This window comes from Camelus ferus, chromosome 2 (assembly GCF_009834535.1).
Source record: "Camelus ferus isolate YT-003-E chromosome 2, BCGSAC_Cfer_1.0, whole genome shotgun sequence".
Taxonomy (NCBI): Eukaryota; Metazoa; Chordata; class Mammalia; order Artiodactyla; family Camelidae; genus Camelus; species Camelus ferus.
Genome location: NC_045697.1, coordinates 52,544,550 through 52,558,834, shown reverse-complemented (window position 1 = coordinate 52,558,834; position 14,285 = coordinate 52,544,550). Strand labels below are relative to the sequence as shown.

Sequence of the window (14,285 nt, the reverse complement as noted above, 5' to 3'; positions counted from 1 at the left end):
CGAGCCTTCAGTGCAGTGCAGTGCAAGTCAGCTCAGTCCAGTCGATCTTGATCCAGTCCAAGAATTATTTAGGGAGCCCTTCTTCTTTTCTTCTTTTTGGGCATCGACCTGGGCACTGGGCCTACAGAGATGAAAACTTCATAAAGAAACCTGACAGTTTAGTGAAGAACATGACACTGATCAGACACACTGCAGAGGCTGTGATCATCGCTGTGGAGGAGTTATGCACAAGGTGGTGAGAGCATCAGGGAAGATGCCTGGGTTTGGCAGAGGGAAGGGAGGAAGGCCTCACAGAGGAAGGAACATGTGAGTTGAGTCTTGGAGGAGCAGGACTGTGTCAGGAGGTGGGGGAGCAAGGTGAGGAGTGGGTTAGGTTTCTCTGCCCCTTCATTCAGGAATGGACCAACATGGGGAAAGACCAAGCTGAGGGGCTTCTGCCAAAACACTCCTTCCCCCTTAAGAAGGAAACAATGTGGTCATTTTCTTTCTGTACTTAAGCCCATAAAAGTCCATTTTAGGAGGCTCTCCTTGGTAATCTGCCTAATATCTAGTCTCTTCTGTATTCTCAGAACCTCAGTTTTGTTCATGATCACAATGTGGCAGCTAAAAACCTTGATTTCCCGGGTTCCCTTGTGGCTCGGGGTGGCCATGGGACCTAGTCTTGACCAGTGAGATGTAAGCTTCTGTGTCCTGGGTGGTACTGTGTGGAGAAATGCATTGTTTCCTATGGAAATGGATAGGTGGCTGACACATATTTTAATGGGTATTGGTGAATGACTATTTCAGTTCCATTATTTACACCATAAACAATAAAAAGCAGCCATGTGTTTTTATGTTCAGTAAGTAAAACCTGGGCTCCCTTACCTTTGTCATTCTCCCTGGGGAGCCTGCACAGCACCTCACATTTTCTAGGTTGGTCTGTTTGTGTGTCTACCTGTTCCTTCACTCTCTCCTTACAGAGGAGAGCTAGGAGAAGTAGTAAGAATAAATCTGTGGATAAGGTGCCTTGACTTTTGTTGATAAAATGTTGCTGATAACAATAGTAATAAATATTTATTGGATATAAGCTTTGGTCTAGTCTGCAGGTACCTAAAAAGTTGTCATCTTAGTTTTCCTTATCAAAGCCCTCTGAGGTTACTATCCTCTTTTTTCAGGGTTAAGGACATGGAAGCTTGCAGAACTGAGTGACTCACCTGACAGTACATGGTTGGCAGGTGGCATTGCTGGAACCCTGGGGTCTGACACTAGGCAAAGAGTTTCAACCATTGTCCTTGAATGATTAGGAAACAGTTTGGATCTGTTTTTGGCTTTTTCACAGCTTCTAGCATTCACCTGCTAGACTGAATGAAATTTCAAAAACATTGTACACATCCAGATTCAATTTATATTGTCAATATTGATTCTTTATTATTCCTTCATGACCGAGTGATAAAGAACTTAAGCAAAATAGATGAAGAAGCCTTTCCTTTTCACCCTTGAAATCCTACATGTTTAATCCAGAAATCTTAGCTTAGAATCAGAATTCATATTGTGCATCTTTTTATGACTGATTTTCTAAGGAATTGCATTTATTATTTGAGAAAGTACATAAAACAAACTACAACTTAGGTAGCTAAACCTGATGAGGTGAAACGGGCGCTCTGAATAGATTTTGCTGTTGGCAGTTAGGTTTCCTCTCTGGGTGAAGTGTCAGGAAGCTCATCTGTTATCAGTCACTGGATCAATTTATTGTTATCTGTTTATCTTACGTTGAAACCTGTTGTCTGTCAAATTGATCAGTTGACCATTCTTTCTTTAGTTCTTTAAATTTTTTTTTTAATTTTAAAGTTTTAAAATTTGGTCAGTTATCTTGGTTGCATGTTTTGAAAATATTTTGATTTCAAGTGACTATATTATAAAATGTCACTCAACTTTCCTGTTCTAGGAAATCCTTAGCCCTCCAGTCTGTGCCTTCTGAGCAAGTGAAGTCATAGAAAGTTATTCAGTACTGAGAACTCCAGGGAGAGTCAGTAGACCCCAGGATCACATCAGTATCAGGAAGGATGAAATGCCTCATTTATCCATTCATCCCTTCACCCAGAATGCTTACTGAAGGTCTACTGTATACTAAGCATGGTGCTAGATGCTGAAGACATGATGGTGACCAAAATTAGAGACACTTTCTAACCTTAGAGAGCTTATAGTCTGTTTGAAGACACTTACTAATCAAATACTGTACAAATAGATGTTATTTTTTATTGAAATATAGTCAGTTTACAATGTATCAATTTCTGGTGTACAGCATAATGTTTTAGTTATACGTATACCTACATATATTCCTTTTCATATTCTTTTTCGTTACAAGCTATTACAAGGTATTGAATATAGTTCCCTGTGTTATACAGTAGGACCTTGTTTATCTATTTTCTATGTAGTAGTTAGTTTCTGCAAATTCTGAACTCCCAATTTATCCCTCCCTACCCCCTTTCCCTCCCGGTAACCATAAGGTTGTTTTCTGTATCTGTGAGTCTATTTCTGTTTTATAAATACGTTCGTTTGTGCCATTTTCTTAGATTCCACATGTAATATACTAATAACTGTTCAACTGCACTTATGGCAAGTGCTCTGATGGAGTGTGGCCCATGGTGCTGTAAAATCTGATAGTAGTGGGATTAGGGAGGTCAGGAAATGACTTCTCTGAGAAAGTCATACTTGAGTTGCGATCTGAAGGATGAGCAAGAAGAAAAATTGGTGAAGGCTGAAGAGAAGAACACTGTGGGTAGAAAGGAGAGCACAAACGAGGCTCTGTGCTGGGAGGAGGCACAGTGTGCAGAAGCACTGTTGTTTAAGACGTGCCGTGAGCTCCGCCTGAGTATGGGGATGCCTCGCTGAGAAAAGTTCCATATAGAAAATAATTCTGTTTTCTTTGACTAATATTTGAGAAAATAAAAGGCACCAATTTCAGGTTAATAATCAAGCATACGGAACACCAAATGCACAAGTTAAAGCATCAGTTTTTTATCTGAGTTTAGATAGAACGTTTTGCTTTCTGATGTCCTTTTCTTCCCCCCAATGCTGTTTTTCTACTGAATCACCTCTGAACTTCTGTTTACATGCTGTTACTTTCTTTTCCACAAATATTGCTTCCTACTGTATCTGTGTGTCAAATAAAGCATTTGTTTTTGAGCTACTGGTGAGTCTCAGCGAAAGCTTTTGGCCTTGGCAGGAGAGGTGCGTTCCTACCTTCTCTAGTGGCTCCACGACTGTTTTGAGGCAGTACCCTCCTGGCAGTCACGACTGTCCCTGAGGACACCAGTTCTACAGTTCAGAGTGTAGAGGAGTGGAGGAGCCAACCCTTCTGGGGGCTGTTTCAGGAGCATTGACTTTAAACTATATGCACGCCTTTTCTATCTGTGACTCACATGATGTGGGGAGGAGGAGGAGGATTGAATAACAGGGTCAAGAGGATACAAAACCTCAGCCCTGCTTCTGCTTACTCAATAATTTCCTTCCAGAACGACTTTACATGTCTCACCAGAGCGTGGAATGGTTGGTATCTTACCATGGCGATTTATACCGTGGTTGTCGTTCGGTAGCCTGTTCTGTCATAGCAAGGGCAGGAAGAGAAGTTTCTGATGCAAAGGGAGATTTTGTTTGGCCAGAGGAATTTTGAAACCTTTATGTGCTAAGGAAGTACATCAGTGTATTTTTGTTCACTGTACTTTCAAAGTCTATGATCAGGAAATGTGTGTTTTCCCTAAAAAAGAAATGAGAAAAGGTCCCAGGAGGGCTTCATTGACTGTAGCAAACTATATTTTTTATGGCACTTTTCATATTTTTGCACTTTGCTTTTTCTTCCTTTGCTCCAAGTTGCATTTTCCCATCAAAGTTATTTTAGATGGCATTGAAAGTTCTCCCTGGGCCCTTTGTGCACAGTTCAAAGGGCATTGGGAGAGCTGACTAAGCCGAGCTGACTCTATATGTTGCAAAATGTTTTATTTTTCTGTAGCACGATATCACTTGATAGAGGCTTTTATACCACTGCACAATTGTTCCATAACCCTCGGTGCAATTAGAGCAAGCGTGATTTCTATTTTAGGAACACAAATCAGAGCTTCCCACAGGCTGACAGCTTGCCGGAGGTCACACATCCTGCATTGCAGGAGTCAGGTTTAGGACAAGGTCTTCGGCCCCCTGGTCTGGCTCTCTTTGTACAGCCTCATGAAGCTCAGTGCTGGAGCGGCTGGCTGAGGATGAGGAGCATTTGATTGGTACCGTCAAGTCCCAGAGGGTTCTCTTTATTCATTTCTCCAAAGCTTGGGGTAGTCAAAATTAGAAAACGACAGCTATGAATAGTCGTTTTCCACTTGATTGGTCTAAAGTCAACTGAGAAAACGCCTTTGAAAGTGGGTTGCCTTGGAAATGGATGAGCAGAGCCGGAGAATAGCTTTTTCTGTCTTTGAAATTCCAGCAGTTTAGGTGACAGTCGTGTCTTTCTGAAGGGCGTGGGCAGACCCTGAACGGGCTTTTCCCGTTGCTCGTCAGCCTGGCCGTCGTCGCTCTTAGCACCAAAGTCTCTCATCTTCACAGATGCCTTTTAAAAATCTTTGGTGGCTGTTTCTTTCCTAAGTTCAGAATGTGAAGAAGTAACTTCTTTTTAGTGTGGCTTGTCTTCACTTAGAAGTCCTTGGTGTTAGGAGACGCACGCCGACCTGGATGGGAACCTGTCCATCTGTCTAGTACTTTCAACTTTGTAAAGGGCTGTCACCTCCATGAGTAGGCTTGATTCTTGTAACAACCTCGTGAGAAATCTGCTGCCTGATTTGTCATTCCCTTCTTTTGCAAAGGAAGGAAAGCAAGACTTACAAGAGCAACATTACACAGTGGTGAAGACCACGGGCTTGGAATCGGAGTCTGAGTTCAGATCCCAGGGGCCTTATTTATCAGCAGTTTGATGCTGGGCAAATCACTTGACTTTTCTGTCTCAGCTCTTATAATCTACACAATAAGGTGAGAAAGTACCCACCTCATTGAATTGATCTGAGAGTTAAGTGAGTTATGAGGCCTTTAAAGGCCATTGGAAAATCGTAAGGCCCAGTGTGTACGAGTTATTGTTGTTAAGCGATTTGATCACATTTGCAAGACGTGGGGTTGCGCTGGGACTTGGACCTGTGACTTTCATCTCCACCCCCTCCCTCAGTCATCTTTTCAACATGCCATTCTCCAGCAGGTTCCTTCTTTCTCTCCTCTATGGGTAGGCAGCTGCTGTACCAAGTTATTAGTGAGCGGTATGGGTTTTTGGAATAAAAGACTTGGAGATGCTGAGAGAACATTTGAACTCCTTGGAATAAGTTGGCAAATTATTCTAAAAATGGAGAAACACCTACCCTCCCTATTATTAAGAGCTGCTTGATTTTGGCCCAAATTTAGCTTAAAAAAAAATCCCCCTCTCTGAATTACATTAATAGTATATGAGTCCTGTTGGCCGTACCAGTTGATGTGGTGTCCTCTACCACTGTCATTGGTAGAGGATTAAGGATTCCCATGTTATGAGCCCCTTGTGACCCACAGCCTGTTCCGGTGATGGGTCTGATAAGAGTGAGGGGTGCAGCCTACAGGCTCGTGAGGGGCAAACCATGGTCTCATTTACACTGTACTCTAAGCAAATCAACTTAGATTGGTGGCCCCAAACAACAAATTGGCTTAAGATGCTTACTGAGTTGGAATTGTCCCTTGAGATGTTTACCTTCATTTCCATCTTGCTTCTTCCTCCTCAGGGAGTCCTGCTAGAGCTTTCTAGCAAGCCTAGCATGGTGGCTGCATTGGGGCCCCATCACTGCACATCTTCCCCGGCTGCCTGCAGGGGTCCTCAGTGCTGCACTGCAGTCTCTATGTGCACACCGTCACTCATGTGAAGACTCCCCTCTTCTCTGCTTGTGACAGTAATAATACTAATAGAACACTTGACTGCTTATAGAGCACACTTGTATACCTAAATTGTCCTGAGAGATCTCTAGAGATTATTATTCTTACATGACATGAGAAACTATGGATCTGAAAGGTTAAAGGAATTGCCCAAGGAGAGGGGGTAAATGTGAAAAACAGCTAGGACGTGAGTAGCTCAAGCCAGGTGCTTTTTTCCTAACACGATTTAAATCAGTATTTTCCTCTGGACTGAATTAATTAGTTGGTTACTTAATCGCTTCTCACGTTCTGCAAAAGATTAAGGAGTCTTGTAATAATTAAATATGGGTGAAAGTAGATGTCAGAATCAGGGAGAACATAGAATATGCAGAACCATTAGGACCAATATTGTCATGGGGTTGAATTTGCCTCTGAGCCTCCTGGCAGCCAAGATAAAAAGAGAAACACAATCAGTTAGGTATTTCTTATCAGAAAAGGAAAATGCTAAGGGGAAGTAAAGATATTACTAGAATTGTATTCTAAAAGGAATGTTTCACTTTAGGCTTTAGATAAGGGGCAATAAGAAAAACTGAAGATAATACTCTCAGCCAAATTTTATAGCTATGCAATAACATAAAACATGCATTGCTAGGGGCAGACATTTGCTGGGTGCCTGCATGTGTCAGGCACTGTACTAGGAACTTTGCATGCCTTATTTTATTTAACCCTTATAAACATTTGATTATTGCAACTATCTTTTAAAGTAGCATTATAGCCGATTTAATGATAAGGAAAGTCAGCCTTAAAGAATGTATAAAACTTCCTCAAGTTCACGTAGCGAGTAAGGAGTAAACCTGTAGGTGAGACCCAGGCCTTTTCTGATTTTAGAGCCCACACTCTCCTACTCTGTCTTGCTGTTATAATGCTTTAAAGAGATACATTAGCTAAAAGCAAGTATATCATCTCTGGTGCTTCTGTGCACCCAGAATGGAGGATTATCCTCTGTAAACATCACTTCTCTCATTTGGGCTTTGGTAGGAAGTGGGTAGCACTGCTTGAGAGTGTTTCTCTAAACTAGGAGATCTGTTATTTGTTGTTGTTGTTGAATACTATGCACTTTATACACATGATCTTCTTTAGTCCTTCCAGCAGCTCAGAGAGGAAGGTACCATTACTATTCCCATTTTGCAGATGAGGAAAGGGAGGCTCACTGAGGTTAAGTGACTCACAGAGTGTCACCTAGCTGCTCAGTGGTAAGGTTCAAATACAGATCTCTGGCTCTAATGAGCCCCTGCCTCACCATTTTGCTTGGGGACCTCTGGCTAAGCAAGTGCTAAAGTTGTTAATCTCATGAAGAAACTGAGATCCTAATGTAGACTCTTGTCTGGGAGGAGGGAAGTGTCAGCACGGAGATGGACCGTGGGGATAGCTCCAGGCAAGCATACATCTCCCTGTGTTTGGTCGACCTTAGTGTGTCCAGGCCTTTGTGAGCAGTAGTTTTACATCGTATAGTGTGAATGTGATTACTCTGACATACCACATTTCGAAAAAGGTGTTCCTGATACCTCTCATAACCACGGGAAAATCTTAAGCATATTTCAGTGGATTTTATTTTATGGGATTTCTGAGGAACCCCCCAGGGTGAATTAACTACTAGATATTGATATGGACAAGTTTTCTTTTGGGTTATGTGGCCAAATATAATGATTTTAGTTAAGAATAGTTGATACAGAATTGCTCTTTTTGACAGTCCTTCAGTACCATGATCAATGATGTAAGTAAAGTCACTCCCACTTTGTGATTATTCTAATAGTAATAACCATCACATCTACCATCACCACAGTAAGAATAGGTAACATTCACTGAATATTTTTCTGAGTACTTGATAAGTAGTAGCATCATTTAATCCTTGTAACAAGTCCTGTGAGGGAGGTATGACTATTAACTCCATTTTATAGATGAAGGAATGTAGAGGGGTGAGTTAACTCACCCAAGGCATGAAGCTGATAAATCGTTTGCTCACTGCACTAGTCTGCTCTTTATATATGGTGAATCAAATAAAGGTACTTATACCTCTTTTCTCCTATGTGGGTTCCACTGCAACCAGTTCATATGCAAATGTTTTAAAATCCTTAAAAATATAAATGAAAAATGATGGGGCCAGGGATGCAGAAACCAGCATAAGATTGCTAGTTTACTTAAGAGGGGACCATTCCTGCCCAGCCTAATTCTTGCAGTGGCGAGTACCAAATGACTGGGAGTCTACTGAGCTCATGTAGTTTGGGTCATAATTGGTTTCAGTCCACAGTGTCAAAAGCTGATCTTGTGACACTGTTCTTGAGTGGTTTCCTTACAAGGTAATGCATGTTGTTTCAATTACTGAAAGTAGCATACTTTTGCCCAAAGTCTACTTGCTCCTTAAGCTGAATGTTGGATTGAGAATTCTAGATGTGCATATTGATAAAGAAAAAAATTGGCATAATGATTTGGAAGAACAAACGATCAGGAAGTCTGTAGCTCTGAGAAGCATATTGGGTAAGCCTTAGATGCTGAAATTGGATTGACCTGGATTAGATGTGTGGCCTCGAGTCAGTTAACTGACTTCTCTAAGTGTCAGTTCTCATCTGAAAAATGGGGATAATACTGTCTCACTCATAGAGCTGTTGTGGTGATTACATGAGCTGATCAATATTAAGCGCCTAGTCTGGTGACTGGCATATTATAAGTTAAACATGTACGATATGATTGCGCATTAAAAATGGGGTAGACTGAGTCCATTCAGATAGAATTATACATGAAGAAATAGAGCCAACAATTTGACAAGGACTAGGGATCACCAAATAGAATATTCCTGAAGTAATTTAGGCGTCAGAATTTGTTTCCACATGCAATTAGTATCTTTGGAGGAGGTGGAGGCTCTAATTACCAAGCCCTGTAGAATTTGTTTCCAACCTGAAAGGGACGAGGCGGCCGTGTGGTCGAGCAGAGAGAGCCCTGGTTCCTAGGAAGTGGAGTTCCTAGCTGGTTCCTAGGAAGTGGAGTTCCAGCCGAGCTGTGCCGCTCACCAGCTCTGACACTGGCTCCTCATTGAATGTTTCTGGGCTTCAGTTTACTGAGTAGTGGAATGCGGAGTTGGTGTAGGTAGTTCCTAAATTTTCTTCCGGCTCCATATTCTACTGTAAATTAGCGCAGGTTTATGAAGCCAGATAAATGAATCAGTTAAAAACTAGGTTGCCAGAAAAGAGCTTCCCCCCCCGCCCCAGATAGTCACAAATAAAGCAGAGAGAAAATAAATGAAAATAAAACAAAAACTCCGAGGTAGGTTGCTGGACATTCCAGAATGTCCCTTAGGGCCAAGTGACCCTTTTATTGTCTTTCATTGGTTCCTTTGGAGAAATGTGCTCCATTCATTCACAGGCTTAGAATCTTTTGCTTCCTTCCTTGATTGAAAAAAAATTCTTTTAAATTCTTTCAGTGCAACAGCAGGAGTGACCCCAAAGGATGGAGGCACAGGAAACGTCTTTAGTTTAATCGTTGCCAGTACACTCCTTTTCTGAGTTGCCTTGAGCTGTCACCAGTGTGAATGTATGAATGAATCAAATGAATAGGGAAGATAAGTCCAAATAACAGAATCCAGTTTTTTTTTTTCCTCCCAAGAACAATTTTGTCTTGAGCAAGGGGTCATTTAAACTGGAGATATAGTGACACTTTCTTTCTACCATACTTCCTGAAAAGTTTCCCTTTTGTTTGGGACTTGTTCAAACTGGCTGTCATAATTTTCCTTAAAATAATGGTGATGGGGGAGTGATGATTAAAGCAGACATCCTAGAACTGGTTTTCTGCCTTTCAACATTTCCAGGTAATAAGATTTTTCTCAGAAATTTAACTCTTCTTTCTCTGATCATACTTAAAAAAATAAATTTAATTTATTTATCTGTTTTTAAAAAATAAATTTTATTTATTTATTTAATTTTCCCTTAGCAGAGGAACTGGGGATTGAACCCAGGACCTCATGCACGCCAAGCACATGCACTACCACTGGGCTATACCCTCCACCCCTCTGAGAGTGCTTTGAGAATAGTAGTAATATACAGAAGTTGCCATGCCACAGACTTCTTAGTTAAACTTCCACATTTAATATATGAGACAACTGAGGAAAAGCGGCTTGGCCAAGGTGACCCAAATTGTTAACTTAGGCCTCTAGCACTCAAGCAAGTGTTTTCTCTACCACACCACGTTTCCTTCCTGCATTGGGCTGCAGCTTCCTCATTCTTACAGAATACCTTGAATTTGCCACAGCGGTGACCATCTTCCACCAACACCAGAACTTCAGAGGGTGAAAAGATTTTTTTTCCTTCTGATCGGTCAAATCCTTGAGGATGTGGCTACCGAGCTCTCCTGAAACCAAGAGACATTGGAAGAGCAGAGTGCAAGCCCACATAATGAAACTAAGGCTTCCGAGGCAGTTAGTGAACAAGTGAGCTCCAATATGAGATAGGAGACCTTTCCAAAAGCTGAGAATGTGGCAGTCCACCTAGAGTAATTCTGTGTCGGTGTAAACATGGTCTTTTTTTTTAAAACTAGATTTTGAAAAAAAATTCTAGATTTACCAGAAGTTCCAAGAGATGGCACAGAGAGATCCCATGTCCCCTTCATCCCATTTCCCCCAGTGGTTACATCTTACACAATTATAGTTTAATACCAAAATCAAGAGACTGACACTGGTACAAAGTATGTGTATAGTTCCATGTTATTTTACACCTCCGTATATATTTGTGTAATCACCACCCCGATCAAGATAAAGAATAATTGTATTACTACAGAGACCTTCCTTGGGCTATTTCTTTATAGTCACACCCTCTCCTTTCACACCATCCCTAACCCTTGGCACCTCCTAATCTGTTTGCCATCTCTATAATTTTGTCATTTTATGAAAGTTACATAAATGAATCATGCAGTATATGAACTTTTTATATTGGCTTTTTTCCGATCTGCCTAACGCCCTTGAGCTCCATCCAAGTGGTAACGAAAAGTTCATTTTTTATTGTTGAGTAGAAATCTACAGTATGCTATACCAGTTTACCTGTTTACCATCTATGAGACATTCTGGTTGTTTCCAGGTTCAGGTTATTACAGATAAAGGCGCCTCAAGCAATTGTGTGCAAATAGGCCTTTGAGTAAGCATCATTACACTTCTCTGAGATAAATGCCAGGGAGTGTAATTGCTGGGCTATATGGTAAATGTATGTTTAGTTTTTAAAGAAACTGCCAAACTAATTTTCAGGCTGGTGGTAGCATTCGCTCTCCCACCAGCAGTGTAGGAGCTGTCTGGTTTCTCTGCGTTCTCACCAGCGTTTGGTGGTGTCACTCTTGTCTGTTTTAGCGGTTCCAATAGGTGTGTAGTGATCATCTTGTTCTGGTCCCAACTTGCATTTCCCTAATGGCTGATGGTGCTGATATCTTTTCACGTTCTTATTTGCCATCTGTATATCCTCTTTGTATCCTTTGCCCATTTTCTGGTGGGATTGTTTATTTTATTTTATTTTTTTACTGTTGGGTTTTGAAAGTTCTGTATATATTCTCAATGTGAGTCCTTTGTCATATGTGTGATTTACAAATATTTTCTCCCAGCCTATAATTTTTCTCTTTTCTTCATTCTCCAAACAGAGTTTTTCATAGGGCAAACATTTTAAGTTTTGATGAGGTCCAATTTATCAATTGCTTTTTTATTTTATGGAACATAATTTCTGTGTCATGTTTAAAAATCCTCCACTAAGCCCTAGTCCTGAAGATTTCCCCCTTTGTTATCATCTAAAATTTAAAGAAATTTACATTTTAAATCTATGATCTGTTTTGAGTTAATTTTTATATAGTGTGTGAGGTTTAGATCAAGGTTTGTTTTTTAAATTTATTTTTTCCTCTAAATAAAAAGATATTATCTATAGGAAAAGGTACATGTAGTAAGTCCATATAAAGTTATTGTGTTACCCATTTTTTATATTAGTGTCTTCTACAGAGAAGTGGTCAGTGCAAAGAAATAAAAAAGAAAAAATTAACGTAAATTTGATATCTTTTTTGGGGCCGCAGAATATTTAAATAGGTGAGCGCAGATGTCAGGCAGAGCAGGAATCTAAAGGAGTACATCTCCCGCCCTGAATTTGATTTGCCGCTTACCACTCGGATGCACGGCAGTTGTTTGGAGTGGGAAGTACAGCGGTTACTGCAGAGACAGCAGAGCTTGTACTTGGTGCGGAAGATTCTGCAGTGGGCCTGGAGCCGCAATTCAAGGTTCTACTTGAGGGCTGCAAAGCAGGATCTGAGTTCAACTTTGTGTTTAATACAGCGCTGAAGAATGATTAGTTAGATAAGAAGATGGCCTTAGAATTTGATTTTGAGGGGCAACATAACGTAGCAGAAAGCCATTCCCACTAGGCAGGAGTCGGAAGGCTGTATTTAGTGCCAGTCCTGCAGTAAGCGGTTTTATGACTTTCTGCAACTCGGATAACCAGTATGAGCCCCACTTTAATCCTGTGGGAAACAAAGGGCTCAGACCTTAAGTTATCTCCAAACTCTTTTCCCAACTTACATTCCGTGGGTTTGTAAAAATAATTTTTAAAAAAAGGACTGTGGTATGATCTTCATTTTTCTCTTGTCGGTTGGAATATAAAACCTTGATATGAGCAATGATAATTGATGTTTAATGGTGCATTTGTTAAGTGTTACTTGTTACGGTAATGCTCCTTTAATATAAAATATGTATTATATTAAGTGTTTACATGTATCTAATTCTACAGTGGTTAATTGATTGACAGATTCTCTTTGAAAAATATTTGAGGGCTTACAATGCTCTTAAACATTGCATGTCCTCTTGGAATCGACAGTCTGTCTTAGTATTACCAATGAAATGTAAGCTTTTGATTTCTCTTCAGCAATACACAACATCAGTAACTGATGGCGAGGGCCATTTGACTTATTTTCTCTTTTTTGATTTCCCTTTAATTTTCTGAATATGATGACCGCATGCTGCACATTATTTTGTTCTTATTTTTCTCATTTACATAACCTCACTGGTACATGTTCTGAAAAAGAGCAGCTTTTTAATGAACATGGCTAGGAAACCTTGAAAGCTTTGATGTGGGAGTTGAACAGAAAAGGAAGTGGGAAAATGATCCACGTTCTTAGGAAAGAAAAAGTAGCCGTGGATTGATAAACTTACAGGTGGACTCTGTGGAAAGCCAGAAAGTTACCCCTTTTGGCCAGTGCGTTAGAGTGCACGGCAAGCAGACAGGTAGCTGAGTTAGGAGAAAGGGCCGCTCCAAAGCTGATTTTAACTGGACCAGAACTGTGTCCATCAGCATTAATGAGTGGAGCATGCATGACTGGTGAACGGATGTTTCAAATATGCAAAGGAAAAGGGGCCTTTTCATTTGAAGCCGAGGTCTGACAGTGCCAGATGGACTTGGTTTGTGAATCGGATGAGCTAAGTTTTGTTGTGAAACTACCACTGACTGTCCGTCATGCATTTTGGAAAAGTTGTGTCACTCTTTGTCTTTTACAATAACCTGCATCTCTTCATCTGCCGTGGCTCAGTGACAGACAGCGACCATGGCTCTTCTGATTCTCTGCTTCTTTAGTATCATGACAGTCTTTGTTCCTCTCCCTCCCCCCTCCCCTGACCCTCCTTTCTCTTTCATTGTCTTAGGAAGCCTTTGTGTGAAACCCGTTTCCATCTTTGATCTCTGTGTGCTCTTGCATGGTGACATCTCCGGAACAAGAGGACACTCTCGGTTCAGAGTGTCTGCAGTGACTGAAATGTGTGCTGTCCTGACATTTAATTCACAGAAGGAGCTTCTCTTCCTTGTCCCCAGAGTCACACGGGGCCAAACTAGTTCTGCCTCAGTTGTGTCGAGTGTCTTGGCCTTCGTGGGTGGGAAGTCAGCAGAATCTTGACAGGATCGGATGTGAAGGCCACTCTTGTCTCCTACGCACAAGGCCACAGCCTCATTACCCTGCGTTCCAGGGAAGGAAATGTGAGGCTGTCGGAGGAGTGGCTTTTGAGTCAACATGATTGCTATATGATCCCCACTTTCTTTCCTTAAGCTTCACGGCTATGGATCACCAGATTGTACCCATTAAGAATTTATTGCTCTTTACAGAAATCAGATTGCGTATGAAACTGATTGCTTTCCTTTTACAAAATTTCCATTGGTTTTGTATGCGTTCCAGGGCCAGGGGAACTTCCGTGCAGAGCTCAGTGTAAGCTGATCCCAGGCTGGTCCCCGGTGTCATCCTTTCAGACCCAAGTGAGCTTTTTATATCCTCTGGCTGCAGATCCCTTCTCCATTTGCTTTTATGCTAAATGATGAGAGTGAACCATCATCTTAGAATTTTCTAGGTAGTCA

The 14,285-nt window shown here is 41.1% G+C and overlaps 1 protein-coding gene and 1 long non-coding RNA gene across 8 annotated transcripts in view; one reads left to right on the top strand and one right to left on the bottom strand.

Annotated features, from left to right (window-relative positions):
- The window catches only part of SLC4A4 (solute carrier family 4 member 4), a 315,013-nt gene that overhangs the window by 73,242 nt on the left and 227,486 nt on the right, over window positions 1-14,285 (top strand). The window lies entirely within an intron of this gene.
- Window positions 896-10,307, bottom strand: LOC116657145. Its single transcript, XR_004312165.1, has 3 exons — window positions 10,297-10,307; window positions 8,949-8,951; window positions 896-1,005 (listed from the first exon to the last, which is right to left on the bottom strand). It is a non-coding gene; the product is annotated as an uncharacterized LOC116657145 (long non-coding RNA).